Source organism: Triticum aestivum, chromosome 2D (genome assembly GCF_018294505.1).
Source record: "Triticum aestivum cultivar Chinese Spring chromosome 2D, IWGSC CS RefSeq v2.1, whole genome shotgun sequence".
Classification (NCBI taxonomy): domain Eukaryota; kingdom Viridiplantae; phylum Streptophyta; class Magnoliopsida; order Poales; family Poaceae; genus Triticum; species Triticum aestivum.
In genome coordinates, this window is record NC_057799.1 from 454952019 (window position 1) to 454971498 (window position 19480).

A 19480-nucleotide genomic window follows, 5' to 3' on the forward strand; every position below is an offset into this window, starting at 1 on the left:
AATTCATTTCTAGTAGAAGATGTTCTTCTTCTTCATTCTTTTCACTCCATTATTCTTTCCGGAGGCTTTCTGATATTGCTCTCTTCGAACCATCATCTTTTCATATCAAGATCATATTTTTCTTTTCATTTCTGGCCAATTAACAGGAGTGTCGTGTCCTCCATTCAAGTTCTCTCATCTTAACAAATTTTGCCTCCCTTCCCAACCGGAGTGATGTCTGAAATCTTTCTGACCCATTGTGCCATTCTTTCAATAGTTCCGGAGGCAGAGTGTTGTTAATTTCATCGAGTATCCTCTCATCTTGTCAAGATCATGTTATATTCCTTCCATTTACAGTCGGAGTGCTGCCCAACTTATATCATTCTTATTCCTTCCCTATCTTGTTTTAACCGGAGTGGTTTAAATATCTATTGTGTCAATTAACCTCAAGGTTCTCATAATGTTCCTTGCTTCCGTTTACTACGGAGTGCTCTCAATTCGCGTATCTCCGTCGTGTCATTTCCTCAAGCTTTGTGACCTCTCAAGGTTCTTTGGTTTCACTCGTTTGTCAAAGAAGCAACTTCGTGTTACCTCTTCCTCTTCCACTTTTTTCTCTGGTGCCATCCTAGATCTCGGGACGAGATCCTCTTGTAGTGGTGGAGTGTTGTAACGCCCCGAGACCGACGCTTCAGAAGACTTCCATATTTCGTGATCGCTGTGTGTTTCATTTGTGCTTGCTCTTTTATTTTTGCATTGCATCATGTCATCATGCCATCATGTCATTTAATTTCTAAAACTCAACTAAGTAAATTGCATGGATCTTCAATCCATTTGAATCGAGGGAAATGCACATGGTGATTTCTCTTTATAACATATATCCTCCCAATATTGTTAGGGAGCTATATTAAATATTTCTTAATTTGGAAATCTCCATAACACACTTGCAAATAATCCCAATGCCTTTGTTATCTTAATTCTTGGTCTCCAATCTTGCCATATATTCTTTCATCATATTCCGGAGCTCCACCAAAAATCCGAACATTTTTGGACCTTCCCAACCCTCACTTCCTATTCAAATCATTTGAATTAAATTCAAATGCATTTGAATTTATATCTTTCAATCAGGCCACTTCTATTTTTCCTGGATCAAGTGCATTTTTATGAGCCCGGGAAAATTACCCCCATGCGAAAAATCTTTCCCTAACCCCTCTCTTTCTTTTCTTCTCTCTATTTTCTTTTCTGTTAAAGAGAGTATGAGAGTGAGAGAGAGAGAGAAGAGAGCCCAGCTGGGCCTCCCAACTCCAGGCCGGCCCATCCCCGCGGCGCACCTAAGCCCAACCGCGCCCCTATCTAACCCTAACCCTCTCGATCTCTCCCTCTCCCCTCGTTCGATCTCTCCCTCCAGCGCCACCAGAGAGAGAGAGAGAACCACAGCGCCTCGCTCGATCCCCTCTCTCCCCTTCGTCCTCCTCCTGTGCCGCACCCACAGACAGAGAGGAGCGAGAGCTCCTCGCGCTCGATCCCCATGGCCGCCTCGTGCAACTACTGGCCGCGCTAACCACCTACCGCGACGAGTTCCGTGCCCTTCTCCTTCCGACGCGCCACCTCCTTCTCCCTCGCGCCCTCCTCCATCAGCAAGCCGTCACCGCCTCCCTGCTATGGTTGCGTGCTTCCTCGACCCGCGCCCTACCTCTGCCTTCTCTGTTGCCCTTCCCGACAACCATGCGCTGCTGCAAGCCTCACCTCGCCTCGGCTCCTCTGCTCTGGCAACACCCTAGCACCTTGCTGCTGCTCTTGCTCGATGCTCTAGAGACGCCCGTGATCTTCTGCTCTGATGTGAGCGTGCCAGCGCCTCTGTTGCCTCTGGCGCCCATTGCTGCCGGAGCCTTGCCCTGCTGCTCCCCGTGCCAGAGCTTCGGCAAGACCATGGTCGACCTCCTCCTTGACGACCCCCGCACCCTGCCTGCTCGTCCCTTTGCCGCTTGCGGTCCAACTTCAAGGTCATAGCCGTGTAGGCGAACTTGTCAAAAACGGCAAGACCACACGGACGCTTGAACGACTACACACCGAAACGTCAAGTACCTCGTCAATACGTGTACGACTAGCGTCGCCGCGAAGACCGCGAGTTCAACTACTTCCACAACGCGTCGTGTATGACTACCGTCGCTTAGGTTCGACAAGACGTCGAGTACCACTACGTTTGCCATGTACATCTACACCAAGACCGGACTGACAAGTACCCGAGAACGTCTGTACCTCTACCGTCGCCGTGGATCCGACAAAACCAAGTGTACAACTACCGGCGCCCTGAAGACGGTGGATTCGTCAAGTCCCTCTCCGAGATGTGTACCACTACTTCCACGACGACCCTCCCGAGAACGTCTACTTCCTCTACATCGCACCGACTCGATCCGCCCCGAAAACGCACGCTTCGAAGGTATAACCCCAAGACACCGCCCGAGAACGAATGCATGTGTTGTATGAGATGCTCATGTTTGCATCGTGTCCGATTTGTCATTACACGTTTCTCCTAGTTTGCCATGCCGTCGACCCGTGGAAACCCGGTAACCGGGAGCACCCCCACCATCTTTTGCATGTTTCGCACATCCGCTCACTCGCTTCCTTTTGCACCGGTATCTCCATGAGCTACCGGAACCGATATGTTGTCGTGGCATCATTTTCGGATTCGTTGCCGTGGCACCCTTTTCTTCCACCACGGTGACAAATGCTTCATAACATGCTCATGTCAACATTTCCATAAAATTGCATAAAACTTGCATATGTCATCCGCATCATGATAACAACATTTAAAATGTCTAAAATTGATGTTTGCATTAAAATTGCTAAATGACATGGGGATTGTTCGGAATTGTTATTTGTTGTTCCGGCCTCATTTAAATTGCCTAGATAGTTAGTTTACTTATGCTTCACCTCTTGCCATGTTAATCAACATTTAATATGGTCGAGTACATAACCGAGAGAGAACTAAATAATTGATGTGGTGTTTCGTCAATATGCAACTCGTTGCATATTGAGCTCCACTTAATTTGTAGTGTTGTTTGTTGCACTTTGCCATGCCATGCCTCTTTAAACCGGACATGCATCATATTTGTTGTTGCATCATGCCATGTTTATGTGGTGGTTGTTTACTATGTTGTTTGTTGCTTTCCGGGTTGCTTCTCTCGTTAGCTTCGGTTTCGTTCCGGAGTTGTGAGGATTTGTTCGACTACGTCCGTTTGTCTTCTTCATGGACTCGTTCTTCTTCCTAGCGGGATTTCAGGCAAGATGACCATACCCTCGAAATCACTTCTATCTTTGCTTTGCTAGTTGTTCGCTCTATTGCTATGCCGCGCTACCTACCACTTGCTATATCATGCCTCCCATATTGCCATGTCAAGCCTGTAACCCACCCTTCCTAGCAAACCGTTGTTTGGCTATGTTACCGCTTTTGCTCAGCCCCTCTTATACCGTCGCTAGTTGCAGGTGAAGTTGAAGTTTGTTCCATGTTGGAACATGGATATGTTGGGATATCACAATACCTCTTATTTAATTAATGCATCTATATACTTGGTAAAGGGTGGAAGGCTCGGCCTTATGCCTGGTGTTTTGTTCCACTCTTGCCGCCCTAGTTTCCGTCATACCGGTGTTATGTTCCTTGATTTTGCGTTCCTTACGCGGTTGGGTGATTTATGGGACCCCCTTGACAGTTCGCTTTGAATAAAACTCCTCCAGCAAGGCCCAACCTTGGTTTTACCATTTGCCTACCTAAGCCTTTTTCCCTTGGGTTCTGCAGACTCAAGGGTCATCTTTATTTTAACCCCCTCGGGCCAGTGCTCCTCCGAGTGTTGGTCCAAACTAGAGCCCTTTGCAGCGCCACCTCGGGGAAACTTGAGGCCTGGTTTTAGTTGTACGGACTGCTCATCCGGTGTGCCCTGAGAACGTGATATGTGCAGCTCCTATTGGGATTTGTCGGCACATTCAGGCGGCTTTGCTGGTCTTATTTTACCATTGTCGAAATGTCTTGTAACCGGGATTCCGAGACTGATCGGGTCTTCCTGGGAGAAGGAATATCCTTCGTTGACCGTGAGAGCTTATAATGGGCTAAGTTGGGACACCCCTGCAGGGTATAAACTTTCGAGAGCCGTGCTCGCGGTTATGTGGCAGATGGGAATTTGTTAACGTCCGGTTGTAGAGAACTTGACACTTGACTTAATTAAAACGCATCAACCGCGTGTGTAGCCGTGATGGTCTCTTTTCGGCGGAGTCCGGGAAGTGAACATGGTTCTTGGGTTATGTTTGACGTAAGTAGGAGTTCAGGATCACTTCTTGATCATTACTAGTTGGCGACCGTTCCGTTGCTCCTCTTCTCGCTCTTATTTGCGTATGTTAGCCACCATATATCCTTAGTGCTTGCTGCAGCTCCACCTCATTACCCCATCCTTTCCTATAAGCTTAAATAGTCTTGATCTCGCGGGTGTGAGATTGCTGAGTCCTCGTGACTCACAAATTCTACCAAAACAGTTGCAGGTGCCGACGATACCAGTGCAGGCGATGCTACCCAGCTCAAGTGAGAGCTCGATGAAGAACTTGGTCATTACTATGTTTCTTTTCCTGTTGATCAGTAGTGGAGCCCAGTTGGGACGATCGGGGATCTAGCAGTTGGGTTGTCTTCTTTTCTTTTGGCTTTGACCGTATTCGGTCTATGTGTGTATCTTGAATGATGTATGAATTTATTTATGTATTGTGTGAAGTGGCGATTGTAAGCCAACTCTTTATCCCATTCTTGTTCATTACATGGGATTGTGTGAAGATGACCCTTCTTGCGACAAAACCACAATGCGGTTATGCCTCTAAGTCGTGCCTCGACACGTGGGAGATATAGCCGCATCGTGGGTGTTACAAGTTGGTAATCAGAGCCATCCCCGACTTAGGAGCCCCCTTCTTGATCGAATCGCTGACGTTGTTGAGTCTAGAACAAAAATGTTTTGAGTCTTAGGATTATATATATCGGAGAGTAGGATTCTTTTTACTCCTCAGTCCCTTCATCGCTCTGGTGAGGCCTCCTGACGTAGAAGTTTTGACTCTTCTCTCCTCAAATTTCACTAAAAAAAATTTAGGATCACGCAGGCATCTTGGGATCGTCCCGATGGTTTTGTGACGAGAACATTGTTCTTGGTGCCTCCTGACATTTAGGGGTTGTGGCAGTGTCCCGGTGAGTTGAGCTCCGAGGTGTTGTCGTCACAATTTTATCGTTGCAGTTCTGGAATACCTGAGTTTCGCCGACATCAAAAATATCTTTTACGCAGTTGTTGGTGAGATCACCTCGATGCCACCCAGTACTGGGGCGGGAGTTCGGGAGTATTGCCATAACTCGTATAACCTCAGTGTTCGAACCTCAAGGGTTTTGCCGGAACCCGAAATCCGACATTTGGCGCGCCAGGTAGTGGTGTGCCGAAGCTTTCCTCCCGCCGATCCGCGTCCTGTCGCTTCGTCTCATCCATGGAGGATGCTCGTCGAGCCCGCGATGAGCGCCGGGCCGCCCTCGCCGCCCGCGTTGCTCTGACCGCCCCTGTCGGCGGGCCTCCCCGCCGTGCCCCGTCGCCCGCCTCCAACGCCGCCACCGGCCCGGCGGGGAACGAGCAGCTGGCGTCCTCACTGCACCCCTCGGTGCGGCGCGACGGCCGCACCGCCACTCCGTCGCTAACCCCAGCCGGCTCGTCATCTCACGCTCATCGCGCTCCCACGGACGCGCAGGCCGCGCTGCTCATGGCGCGCGAGCTCCTGCGCTACCGCCCAGTCGGCGACCTCTACGAGGACTGGCTGGACCGCATCGTCCAGCTCATCAGCGCCGCAGGGGGCTCCCCCGCGCCGCCCTCTTGCTGCCTCGCCCTCCGCTAGCTGTGAGCAACATAGCTCACGGAGCGCCTCCACCACCTCTGCACCAAGACAGCGCTCTGGCGCTAAAGCGCGCTGCCCCCCGGCGCGACCCACCGCGTCGGGCGCCCGCGCGAGAAGAAGGATGCTGTCAAGAAGTTCCCCGGCCGCAAGAGAATGCACCCCCGCTCCCAGCACCACCGCGACAAGACCGCATGCTGCCTGCAGCGTGTGTGCGCGGGCATCCAGGGCAGGCTCTGCATGAGCAAAGGGTCCCGGTGGCCACCGCAGGCTGTCGCGCCTTCACTCCTGAGCTGCATACCGTCGCCTGGCCCGGCAAGTTCAAGCTAGACCTGCCTCCTCGCTATGATGGCACCCCCGACGCCATGGAGTTCCTGCAGCTCTACGAGCTGAGCATCGAGGTGGCCAACGGCGACGAAAAAGTCATGGAGAACTAGTTCCCCATGTCTCTCAAGGATGGCCCTCGCTCGTGGCTCCTGAACCTGCCCCCAGGCTCGATCTTCTCCTGGGGAGAGATGCGCGACCGCTTCGTCCCCAACTTCCAGGGCACTCGCGACTGCCCGCCGGCCGCGGGTGACCCGCGCCGCATCAAGCAGCAGCCGGGAGAGACTCTGCAAAAGTACATCCAGTGCTTCAACAACGTTCGTCTCAAGATCCCCAAGGTGACGGATGAGGCCATCATTTCAGCGTTCTTTGATGGCGTCCGCGACGTCAAGATGAACAAGGAGCTCGCCATCCACGAGGAGTTGTGCACGGCTTGGGAGCTGTTCAACCTGGCGACCAAGTGCGCAAGAGCGGAGGAGGGGCGCTTTTCCCTCATCGAGCTCCCGGCCACCGACCTGGAGGAGAAGAAAGCCAAGGCCAAGGACATGAAGCGCAAGGGAGTAGCCGTGCTCGCGGCGGAGCCAGACACGAAGCGCGGCCGGGACCATCCCTAGTCGTCCAAGAGTAGCCGGCCGTTTTTCCCCTTCCACAACGTCCACAGCCACAACACCAATGACTATCAAGAGCTCAGGGCCATCCGAGATGGACGCCTCGGTAGACACCACGAGCACAATGACCGAGGCTACGGCCGAGGAGGAGGACGAGGCGGAGGATGCTGGGAGAATCGCGGCCCCCGCCAGGAGTGGTGCGACCGGCCTCGCGAGGACCGTTAGCAGGAACAGCCTCGTGAGGCCGCCTGGAGGGACCAGCCTCGTGAGGCCGCCTGGAGGGACCAGCCTCGCGAGGACCGCCCTCAGGGCAATGCTGGTCTTCCTCCGCTGCCGCCACCGCTAAGAAGGAACGACGACCACCATCAGGACAAGGGGGCTTCCAGGAACCATGCGCCATCGCCTGCATCTTGGGCGGAGCTCAAGCCCTAGCCTCTCAGCGTATCTTCAAGCAGTTTGCTCGTGAGGTGAACGCAGGCCTTCCCAGGCTTGAAGCCACGTGCCCGCTCAAGTGGTCCAAGTGCGCCATCACTTTCAGCTCAGGGGACCAGCTCAAGTGCGCGGCCACCGCTGGCGCCCTCCCGATGCTCTGCTCACCCGTCATCAACAACGTACAAGTCACCAAGACCCTCATCGACGGCGGCGCAGGGCTTAACGTCCTGTCCGTCAAGACGTTCGACAGCCTCCAAGTGCCATACGATCAGCTTCAGCCTACCAAGCCCTTCTCAGGAGTGACCGACGGCTCCACCACCCCGATAGGGCAGGTCCGCCTCCCTGTCACCTTCGAACAGCGCAACAACTACCGCACCAAGCTCATCGACTATGATGTTGCTCACAGCTGTCTACCGTACAATGCCATCCTTGGGTATCAGGCCCTAGCCAAGTTCATGGCAGTGACCCACCATGGCTACAACGTCCTCAAGATGCCAGGAAGCGGAGGGATCATCACCGTCCCCTGAGAAGAAAGAGATGCAGTGTGCTCCCTCGAGCGCGCCTTCCAAGCCGCAGCAATCGAAGACCCCGACAACAATGGTGTGCAGTACCCTCCTGAGGCCGTCCCCGAGAAGAAGAAGGAACTGTTCCGCGCAGGGCCTCACGAGAGCGACGTCTCTGGCGGTGCAACATCAGGATCGGCGCCCGCACCTGGGGCGCCTCCCTCCCTCGCATAGGAAGGCGCGCCCGGCGCCCTCCTCGGGCAGGGCTCGGGGGCTCTCTTCTGGAGGGCCTCAAACCTAGCCAACATCACGAGGGAAGCACTCAGGCACCACATGGAGGCGTGCATTGCGGCATGTTTCCCTCAGGAGAGCACCAGGGGAGGAGCGCCCGGCGCTAAGGAGTTCATCACCAAGTTCACTCAGGAGCTGCAGGATGCAAGAGCCATGCGCGGCGACCGCCGCCCACCTGGCACAGCCCCCCATCTAGGCGGGGATGGCAGGCTGCGCATCTGCGTCGACATCCCAGGGCTCAACAGGGATGCTTCTCAGGAGGTCTTCTGGCCTTCACGCGTGGGACGTTGTGAGGGCACGCCTCACATCTATGTTCGCATGCCGTTTGGCCTGCCGAGCATGGCATCCACCTTCCAGCGCAACCTGCAGAGCGTCCTGGCGGCTCAAGAGGCCAGGCACCACGCAGTCTTGTCGGAGATGGAGACGGTCCTCAAGGAGCCGCCTGGACCCCCAGAGCCTCCCGAGGCTCAGGGCCCCGGTGGCTCATGTGGAGCAACCCCTTCGCCATGCATCTTCAGCTACCCCCAACATCCCTTCGACAACGGAACTAGGTGACATTTTCCAAGTTTATTTAGCTGGGAGCGCCCCCCAGGCCGCGTGGGCCTGTCCCTGTGGCATGTATATTTTTACGTATTTAGCTTACTCTGCTGGGGGCGCCCCTCGGGCTGCATCATCCCCAGGACGCTCGGGTCTGACCCAGTGGCGTGTATCATCCTTGAATTTACTTAAGCTAGTTCGCTTTCCATGCATGATCTATCTATGGTTATCATCTGCTTGATTGTCAGCCACCACGGGAACTACACACGCTGGCACGACGCTTGTGCTCGGGTCCGTCCCTGCAACGTCGACAAATCTGAGCGGTCGAGCTCTGGCTCGCAGCACGCCCCGCGCACACCACCTCACCAGGCCCTTAGTGCCCTCATCTTCTTGCAGAGCGACCAGCGGCGGACTGGCAATCTATGTTCCTCCTCATGCTAACCTGCAGGAGCTTCCTGAGGATGACAACAGGCTGTACCACGGGCTCCTTCTTCTCCCATGCGATTCGCTTGCGTGTTAAAAGGGGGGCTCCTGAGCATCGTGACTCAGGAGCCCTTACTAGCTCTCCAGCCCTCACCCCTGGCCTTCACCATGGCATCGCGACCTGGCATACCAGCGGCGTCTGAGCTTGCTCGAGGGCCAGGACCTAAGGACGCAGAGCACATAGAAGAGCGTGGAGAAGAGGGGGAGGCTCGCGCGGGCCTAACCTTGCTACCCTACAGTAGTCGGCGCACAAGTTTGGCGTAACACACGGAACCAGCTCAAGACTTCCAAGATAAGTTTCGTGCCTGGATCAACCAAGCACTACGACATAGAATCCCCACCTGAGGCAGCCTTGTTACGGCAACGTCGCCGCCCTTTCCTGCCTCTTGGTGGCTGCTTGAGCGCTAAAGGGGACCTCTTGAGCATCGCGCCTCAGGAGCTCTTACTGGACCTCGGGCCGCTCACCTCCTGGCCTTGACCACGGCATCGCGACCTGGCATACCAGCGACGGCTGCAGCCTGCTTGGGGACCGGGACCTGTCGACCTAGAGGACCAAGCTGCCATAGGGTTGGAAAGGGGAGACTGAGCCGAAGCGAGAAACGCGTCCGCAAGTTTTCATAATAAGGATGATATGAACAAAAGGCGCTACAGATTCTTTACACACCACCGTGGGGTTCATCTTGATTCCTCGCAGGGAACAAAAGGAAAAGACTATTGGAAGTCATAACTACGGGCGTCGCCACTGACGCCATCATCAACAGTGGGCCACGGGAGGCCGGTGCCAACCCCATCCAGATCAGCGATGGCGATGGCCGGACGCTGCGGCCTTGCTCCAGGACCGGCGAGAGCTTGGGGGCACGTAGCTGTCGTTGCTCGTCTCCGGAGTCTCACAGGGCTCGGGAGAGTCGCTGGACTCCCAAGCGCCACCGCAGCTGCTGGAAGAGCCGCCGGTGAAGCCAGCGGCAAGCTCGGTGCTGGCCGCTACGCCGCCCTGATGACCCCCTCCAGGGCAGCACTCCAAGCGGCGGCCTTCCGCGTCAAAGACCTTGAAGAACATCGTGGAGGCGCCGTCATACTTGAAGTGAATGGCGAGGGCGCCTTCCGCGCGGCAGACCCGGGTAACCTCGCCCCAGCCGCGGGTCATGAAGATCTTGCCCGGGGAAATGGCTTCCACCTCCACTCTAGTCGCCGGGGCATCACAGTCGGTAGGCTGCAGCCAATGCTCAAGGGGTCCCCTCGGCGGCATCTCGGCGGAGAAGAACTGTGGGAAGCGGATCCAAGTGCACGGAGGCATCGCCGCCCACATCAAGAGTTCACGCGAGGAGTCCACGGCGTGGACTCCTGGGGCGGCGGCATGAGTCACCGCGGCGCGGCGACCGCGACCCCGGCACGGGTGGCGGCGTGATAACCCACAAGTATAGGGGATCGCAACAGTTTTCGAGGGTAGAGTATTCAACCCAAATTTATTGATTCGACACAAGGGGAGCCAAAAAATATTCTCAAGTACTAGCAGTTGAGTAGTCAATTCGACCACACCTGGATAACTTAGTATCTGCAGCAAAGTATTTAGTAGCAAAGTAGTATGATAGTAATGGTAACAGTGATAAAAGTAATGATAGTAGTTTTGTAGTAATTGTAACAGTAGCAACGGTAAAGTAAATAAGCAAAGCACAATATGTGAAAAGCTCGTAGGCATTGGATCAGTGATGGATAATTATGTCGGATGCAATTCATCATGTAATAGTTATAACATAGGGTGACACAGAACTAGCTCCAGTTCATCAATGTAATGTAGGCATGTATTCCGAATATAGTCATACGTGCTTATGGAAATGGACTTGTATGACATCTTTTGTCCTACCCTCCCGTGGCAGCGGGGTCCTAATGGAAACTAAGGGATATTAAGGCCTCCTTTTAATAGAGTACCAGACCAAAGCATTAACACATAGTGACTACATGAACTCCTCAAACTACGGTCATCACCGAGAAGTATCCCGATTATTGTCACTTCGGGGTTGTCGGATCATAACACATAATAGGTGACTATAGACTTGCAAGATAGGATCAAGAACTCACATATATTCATGAAAACATAATAGGTTCAGATCTGAAATCATGGCACTAGGGCCCTAGTGACAAGCATTAAGCATAGCAAAGTCATAGCAACATCAATCTCAGAACATAATGCATACTAGGGATCAAACCCTAACAAAACTAACTTGATTACATGGTAAATCTCATCCAACCCATCACCGTCCAGCAAGCCTACGATGGAATTACTCAGCACGGCGGTGAGCATCATGAAATTGGTGATGGAGGATGGTTGATGATGACGACGGCGACGAATCCCTCTCTTCGGAGCCCCGAACAGACTCCAGATCAGCCCTACCGAGAGAGATTAGGGCTTGGCGGCGGCTCCGTATCATAAAACGCGATGAAACTTTCTCTCTGTTTTTTATCCGTGAAACGGAGTATATAACATTGGAGTTGAGGTCGGTGGAGCATCAGGGGGCCCACGAGACAGGGGGCGCGCCCAGGGGGAGGGGGCGCGCCGCCCACCCTCGTGGACAAGGTGTGGGCCCCCTGGCCTTGATTCTTTCGCCAGTATATTTTATATTTTCCAAAAGTTATCTCCGTGGATTTTCAGGTCATTCTGAGAACTTTTGTTTTCTGCACAATAAACAACACCATGACAGTTCTGCAGAAAACAACGTTAGTCCGGGTTACTTTCATTCAAATCATGCAAGTTAGAGTCCAAAACAAGGGCAAAAGTGTTGGAAAAGTAGATACGTTGGAGACGTATCACGGCGCTCCTCGCCTCTTCCTCCGGAGGCCTCAGCTTGGGCGTACAAAGGCAGCGGGTACCCGGGAGGAGGCCGCTCGTACCAAGGCCTCGACACCTCCGGCCACACGACCATGTCGCGGCGGTGGCCTGGCCTCTTCTTCGGCGGAAGTGGCCCGGGCTCGTCGCGGGGGGTTTTTCCCTTCTCCGCGGCCGAGAGCCTCCGAATGAGCGCCATGGGAGTCACTACTAGCAATGAAGCGAGGAAGAAGAAGCAAGCGGAGCAGGGAGAGATGAGCAACGGGGGCTCCGCCCCTCCTCATTTATAGCGGGAGAAGGCCAACCGGCGATCTCCACGATCACAGGTAATGCTGATCTTTCTCTGCATGCAGCACGGACTCGTCAAAGTGGGCAGTTGCCGAGGCTGCATTGGGAAGCGGAGACGCCCACGTCCAATCAGTCGCCACAGGTCATGCGGGGCCGCAGGCTGTTGGGGCCCGCGGTGCTCCACACTTGCCCATTGGCTTCGCCTCGAAGCCAAGTCCGAGCGCGCCTTGAGCCCGGGGGCTACTGTCGGCATCCTGGGAACGGAGGTCCCCAGACTTGCCTGCCTGCGGCCCACGGCATGGCTCCACCAGCGGCCCTGTATGGCCCATCTTCACCAGCAAACACTCAAGACCCTCGCGAGGGGCCAAGCCTCGCGAGGCAGATGGCACAAGGCCTCCTCAGGGACGGCATCACCAGGCTGGCTTGCGAGGGGCGAAGATATCAAGGCAAGGGACACCTCGCGAGGTTTCTATGACGCAAGCCATGATGACTGGAGCCAGGCGGGCGCCAGCGCGCACAGTGTCCTCGTTTCCTCTTTGGTTCTAAAGAGGCAAGCACAAGCGAGGAGTCCCGAGGTATCAGGCAAAGGTTTCCATATCGGTGCAACGAGACCAAGACCAGCAGGACGGCAGGACGGAGGTCACCGTGGAGCCCAAGACGGCGTCACCACCAGAGCCTTTGGCAGGCGAAGACCACCTTTAGTGAGGATAACCTGTACTTGTTGTCTCCCTTCGAATTTGGCTATTGTTGGATCCCTTCCCGCTCAATATTTGCGGAGTGGACCAGGGCCTCTATAAATAGGACTAGCCACCACCGTAGGAGGCATCTCATCTAGTCTTCGAACATCTTATCTTGGATCGGAGCCATTCCATCCATTGCCACACACAAGCACAAGAGCACCTCTCCTCCGGAGGCTGTTCTTCTCTTGTAACTATTCATCCTCAGCCCAAGAGGCAATCCACCACACCACACTGGAGTAGGGTATTACACCACATCAGTGGCCCGAACCAGTATAAACTCTTGTGTCTCTTGTTCTTTGGGTTCATCTAGCTAGGCCTTGCGATTGTTGCGAGAGCGATCTAGGGAGAAAGAGATCTTCGTGCGCACCCCAGTTTCGAACCTCAAGGGCTTTGCCGGAACCCGAAATCCAACATAACGCTCGAGCGAATCGCATGGGAGAAGAGGGAGCCTGGTGTACCGCCCGCTGTCGTCCTCAGGAGGTCCCTACAGGTTAGCGCGAGGATGAACATAGATTGCCACTATGACTATCGGTCTGCCACTGGTCGCCCCGCAAGGGGATGAAGGCACCGGGGCCCTGGTGAGGTGACATGCGCGGGGCGTGCCGTGAGTCAGAGCTCGACCGATCAGATTTGTCGATGTAGCCTGGACGGACCCAAGCGCAAGCACTGTGCCAGCGTGAGTAGCTCCCATGGTGGGTGACAATCAAGCAGGTGATTACCATAGATAGATTACACATGGAAAGAGAACTAGCTTAGGTAAATGCAAGAGCGATACATGCCAATGGGACGGACCCGAGCGGCTTGGCGATGATGCAGCCCGAGGGGCGCCCTCAGCAGATTAAGCTAAAGACATAAAGGGATACATGCCACAGGGACAGGCCCACGCGGCCTGGGAATGATGCAGCCCGGGGGGCGCTCCCAGCTAAATAAACTTGAAAAATGTCACCTAGTTCCGTTGTCGAAGGGATGTTGGGGTAGCTGAATATGCGTGGCGAAGAGGTTTCTCCTCACAGGCCACCAGGGCCCTGAGCCTCTGGAGGCTCTGGGGGTCCAGGCCATTCCTTGAGGACCCTCTCCATCTCCGCCAGGACTGCGTGATGCCTGGCCTCCTGAGCCGCCAGGACGCTCTGCAGGTTGCACTGGAAGGCGGCTGCCATGCTCGGCAGGCCGAATGGCATGCGAACATAGCTGTGAGGTGGGCCCTCGCAATGTCCCACACGCGAAGGCCAGAAGCGCTCCCAACATGTGGCCCTGTTGAGTCCTGGGATGTCGATGCAGACGCGCAGCCCGCCATCCTCGCCTGGATGGGGAGCTCCGTCGGGTGGGCGGCGATCGCCGCGCATGGCTCTTGCTTCTTGTAGTTCCTGAGTGGTCTTGACAATGAACTCGCCTCCACATGGTGCCCGAGCGCCTCCCTCGTGATGTTGGCTAGGTCTGAGACCCTCCAGAAGAGAGCCCCCGAGCCCTACCCGAGGAGGGCGCCGGGCATGCCTTCCTATGCGAGGGAGGGAGTAGTTGCTTCTTCTTGGGGATGGCGCTGATCCTGGAGCGGCACCAGTAGAGGCGCCGCTCCTCTGGGGTCCTGTGCGGAGTAGTTGCTTCTTCTTGGGGATGGCGTCAGGAGGATACCGCACGCCGTCGTTGTCGGGGTCTTCGATTGCCGCAGCTTGGAAAGCGCGCTCGAGCAAGCACACCGCATCTCTTTCTTCGCAGAGGACTGTGATGACCCCACCGCTCCAGGGCATCTTGAGGACATTGTAGCCGTGGTGAGTCACTGTCATAAACTTGGCCAAGGCTGGGTACTCGAGGATGGCGTTGTATAGCAAGCGGATGTGGGCGACGTGGAAGTCGATGAGCTCGGTGCGGTAGTTGTCGTGTTGGCCGAAGGTGACAGGGAGGTGGAGCTGCCCTAACGGGGTGGTGGAGCCGTCAGTCACTCCTGAGAAGGGCTTGGTGGGCTGAAGCTGATCATATGGCACTTGGAGACTATCGAACGTCTCGATGGACAGGACGTTAAGTCCTGCGCCGCCGTCAATGAGGTTCTTGGTGACTTGTACGTTGCTGATGACGAGCGAGCAGAGCATCTGGAGGGCGCCAGCAGTGGCCTCGCACTTGAGTTGGTCCGCTGACCTGAACATGATGGCTCACTTGGACCACCTGAGAGGGCGCGTGGCCTCGAGCCTGGGAAGGGCTACATTCACCTCACGAGAAAACTGCTTGAAGATGCGCTGGGAGCCTGGGGCTTGAGCTCCGCCCAAGATGCAGGCGATGGCACGCGGTTCCTAGAAGCCCCCAGCCCCTTCATCCTGATGGTGGTCTTCGTTCCTTCTTGGCGGAGGCGGCAGCAGAGGAAGACCAGCGTTGCCCTGAGGGCGGTCCTCGCGAGGCTAGTCCTGCCAGCGGTCCTCGCGAGGCCGGTCGTGCCACTCCTGGCAGGGGCCGTGATCATCCCAGCGTCCTCCGCCTTGTCCTCCTCCTCAGCAGTAGTCTCGGTCATTGCGCTCGGGGCGTCAACCAAAGCGTCCATCTCGAATGGCCCTGTGCTCTTGACAGTCGTTGGTGTTGTGGCTGTGTACGTTGTGGAAGGCGCAGAACGGTCGGCTGCTCTTGGACGACTCGGGGTGGTCCCGGCCGTGCTTTGTATTCGGCTCCGCCGCGAGCACGTCTACTCCCTTGCGCTTCACATCCTTGGCCTTGGCTTTCTTTCCTCCGGGTCGGTAACTGGGAGCTCAAGGAGGGAAAGGCGCCCCTCCTCTGCCCTTGCGTACTTGGTCGCCAGGTTGAACAGCTCCAAAGCCGTGCACAACTCCTCATGAATGGCGAGCTCCTCCTTCATCTTGACATCGCGGACGCCATTAGAAAACGAGGAGATGATGGCCTCGTCCGTCACCTTGGGGATCTTGAGACGAACGTTGTCGAAGCGTTGGATGTACTTTTGCAAAGTCTCCCCTGGCTGCTGCTTGATGCGGCGCAGGTCACCAGCGGCTCAGGGGCAGTCGCGCGTGCCCTGGAAGTTGATGATGAAGTGGTCGCGCATCTCATCCCAGGAGGAGATCGAGCCGGGGGGCAGGTTGAGGAGCCACGAGCGAGCACCATACTTGAGAGCCACGGGGAACCAGTTCGCCATGACTTTTTTGTCGCTGCTGGCCACCTCGATGCTCAGCTCGTAGAGCTGCAAGAACTCTGTTGGGTCGGGGGTGCCATCGTAGCAAGGAGGCAGGTCCGGCTTGAACTTGCCCGGCCAAACGACGCTACGCAGCTCAGGAGTGAAGGCGCGGCAGCCTGCTGTGGCCACCATGGCCCTTTGCTGATGCGGAGCCTGCCCTCGATGTCCGTGCACCGCCACCGCAGGCGGCACGCGGTCTTGTCACAGTGGCGCTGGGAGCGCGGGAGCCTTCTCTTGTGGCCGGGGAACCTCCTGGCAGCTTCCTTCTTCTCGCGTGGGCGCCCGACGCGGCGGGTCGCGCCGGGGGGGCCGCGCGCCCTGGTGCCAAAGCGCCGTCTTGGTGCAGAGGTGGTGGAGGTGCTCTGTGAGCCACGTCGCTCATAGCTGGCGGAGGGCGAGGCAGCAAGAGGGATGGCGCGGTGGAGCCCCCTTCAGTGCTGACGAGCTCGGCGATGCGGTCCAGCCAGTCCTCGTAGAGGTCGTCAATGGGGCGGTGGCGCAGGAGCTCGCGTGCCATGAGCAGCGCGGCCTGTGTGTCTGTAGGTGCGCGACGGGCGTGTGCCGACGAGCTGGATGGGGTCAGCGACGGAGTGGCGGTGCGGCCGTCCCGCCGCACAGAGGGGTGCAGCAAGGACGACTGCTGCTTGTTTCCTGCCGGGCCGGTGGCGGCGTTGGCGTCGAGTGATGGAGAACAATGGGGAGGCCCGCCAACTGGGGCCGTCTTATCGACACGGGCGGCGAGGGCGGCCCAACGCCCAGCGCGGGCTCGGCGAGCGTCCGCCATGGATGCGGTGGAGCGATGGAGCGTGGATCAGCGGAAGGAAAGCTTCGGCGCACCCCTACCTGCTGCGCCAAATGTCGGATTACGGGTTTCGGCAAAACCCTTGAGGTTCGAACACCGGGGTGCGCACGAAGATCTCTCCTCTCCCTAGCTCAGGCCCTTACCGCAATCTCAAGGCCTAGCTCGATGAACTCCTAGAACAAAGGGACGCAAGATTTATACTGGTTCAGGCCACCGATGTGGTGCAATACCCTACTCCAGTGTGGTGAGGTGGATTGCCTCTTGGGCTGAGGATGAACAGTATAGGGGAAGAATAGCCTCCTGAGGAGAGGTGTTCTTGTGCTTGGTGACCTTGTGTATGTCTTGGTGGGTTGGATCAAGTCCAAGATGAGATGCCCACTATGGTGGTGGCTAGTCCTATTTATAGTGGCCCTGGTCCTCTTCCCAAATATTGAGCGGGAAGGGATGCCACAACGGCCAAATTCGAATGGGGGACAACTAGTACAAGTTATCCTGACTAAAGGTGGTCTTCGCCTGCCAAAAGCTCTGGTGGTGACGCCATCTTGGGCTCCACGGTGACCTCCATCCTGCAGTCCTGCTAGTCTTGGTCTCGTTACACCGATATGGAAACCTTTGCCTACTGCTTCGGGACTCCTCGCCTGCGCTTGCCACTTTAACCCCAAAGAGGAAACGAGGACACTGCATGCACTGGCGCGCGCCTGGTGCCCGCCTGGCCTTGGTCGTCATGGCTTGCGTCACAGGAGCCTCACAAGGTGCCCCTTGCTTTGATCTCTCTGCCGCTCGCGAGCCGGCCTGGTGACGCTGCCCCCGAGGAGGTCTTGTGTCGTCCGCCTCGCGAGGCTTGGCCCCTCGCGAGGGTCTTGAGTGTTTGTCAGTGAAGATGGGCCATATAGGGCCGCTGGTGGAGCCACGCCGCGGGCCACAGGTAGGCAAGTCTGGGGACCCCCATTCCCAGGACACGGACACGGCCGGTGCTCAGGCACCCAGGAACATGGTTCCAGTGCCGGGCCGCCATGGTCTCATTTGTGAGCAGGCATCCGCGAGCGTGTGGTCTCCGGTTAACTGTCCTGTGGACCCGGTTGCCAACAATTAGTTGATCTGCAGAAGTGTGATAATTAAGTCTTGTGGCCCCGTTTGTAAGTGCCCAAAAGGAATGGAAATTGAATCCGTCTTTGTACAGCTGATAAATTGAGCCCTGGACCAATATGTCTTTTTTTTAAGCCCCCAGCAATTGCTGGCAATTATATTATGAGGGTAGGGAGCAGTATTTACAAGGCCGCTGTCGCGGTTTGAGGATAAAAACAAAGAGAAGGGAAAAACAGGGCCCCTAGGCCACGCTTTGGGTGATCTCTCGCATTGGATCCCCAAAGGGGTGCTTCAAGCATTTTGCTCCCGCCAATCTCCAAGCCTCCAAGGATCCTCACACTACCTAGAGGATGGCCCAGGGCGCGGCGATCTTCTTCTAGAAAACCCTACTGTTCCGCTCCAGCCATAATTCCCATGCAATGACCATGGTGAGCGACCTGATTCCTCTCCGATGCTCGGCCTGGGTGGTGTTGATGATGTGTGCCCAACATGTCTCTGATCTGTCGCCCTCTGGCCAGGTGCTTGGGGTAAGAGCAGCGCAGCCATGCCATCCTGCCGCAACAGCCCAGGTCCTCCGTGCCTCCAAGCATTGCCATATTAGGTGGACTGATGATTAGAGGTTCGAAACACACAGCGGGCAGAAGTAGTCATTTGGCCACTCGCGCCTTTGCAGTCTATCGGTGCACCAAAGCCTATCGAGGATCAATAGCCAAGTGAAGAACTTGCAGCGTGGAGGAGCCCAGGCTTTCCAGAACATGTTTGCGAAGTCTGATTCTATCCTGCCAGCAAACTAGAGCTTGTAAGCTGCCACTGCGCTGTATGTGCTAGAGTGAGTTGTCTTCCAGGTGATGCTATCTGGCACGTCCGGCTGCAGCATGATTTGGGCCTCGTTGATCATATTCCATAGCCTCCTGGATTCAAAGATGTTGGCGTCGGAGAGGGGTGGGCGATGGATGTCCTGGATCCATTTCTGCCCTTGCAGCGCGTCCTTGACGGTGTGATTCTTGCACCTGCATCGGGCAAAGAGAGAGGGTGCCATCGCCTTTGGCGGCATCGGTCCCAGCTAGGTGGATTCCCAGAAGAGTGCACGCTCGCCATTGCCAACAGAGTCACTCGTTGCAGCAGCAAAGAGCTCACGATACTACTAGGGAAAACCCTAACAGTAGCGTGGGTATTTTTCCTATCAGTAGCGCGGGACATCGCACTACTGATAAGCCGTTACAGCTAATGTGGAGCAGTAGCGCCTGACATCCCACGCTACTGCTATACATGGCTAGCAGTAGTGCGCTTTAGGTAAGAGCGTTGCTGATAATATCTGCAGCGCTTTTTAGAAGTAAGCGCTACTGGTAAGGGAGCGCTACTCCTAACTTTGTTCCCCTCGCTACTGCTAGTTTTATTAGTTTCTGTTTTTTATGCATATTTGTTTTGTATTTGAATAGGCTTTATACAATAATCTTTAGCATATCATATACATACAAATGTAATCATAGCATATACATACAAATAGTCTCATCAAATCATGTCA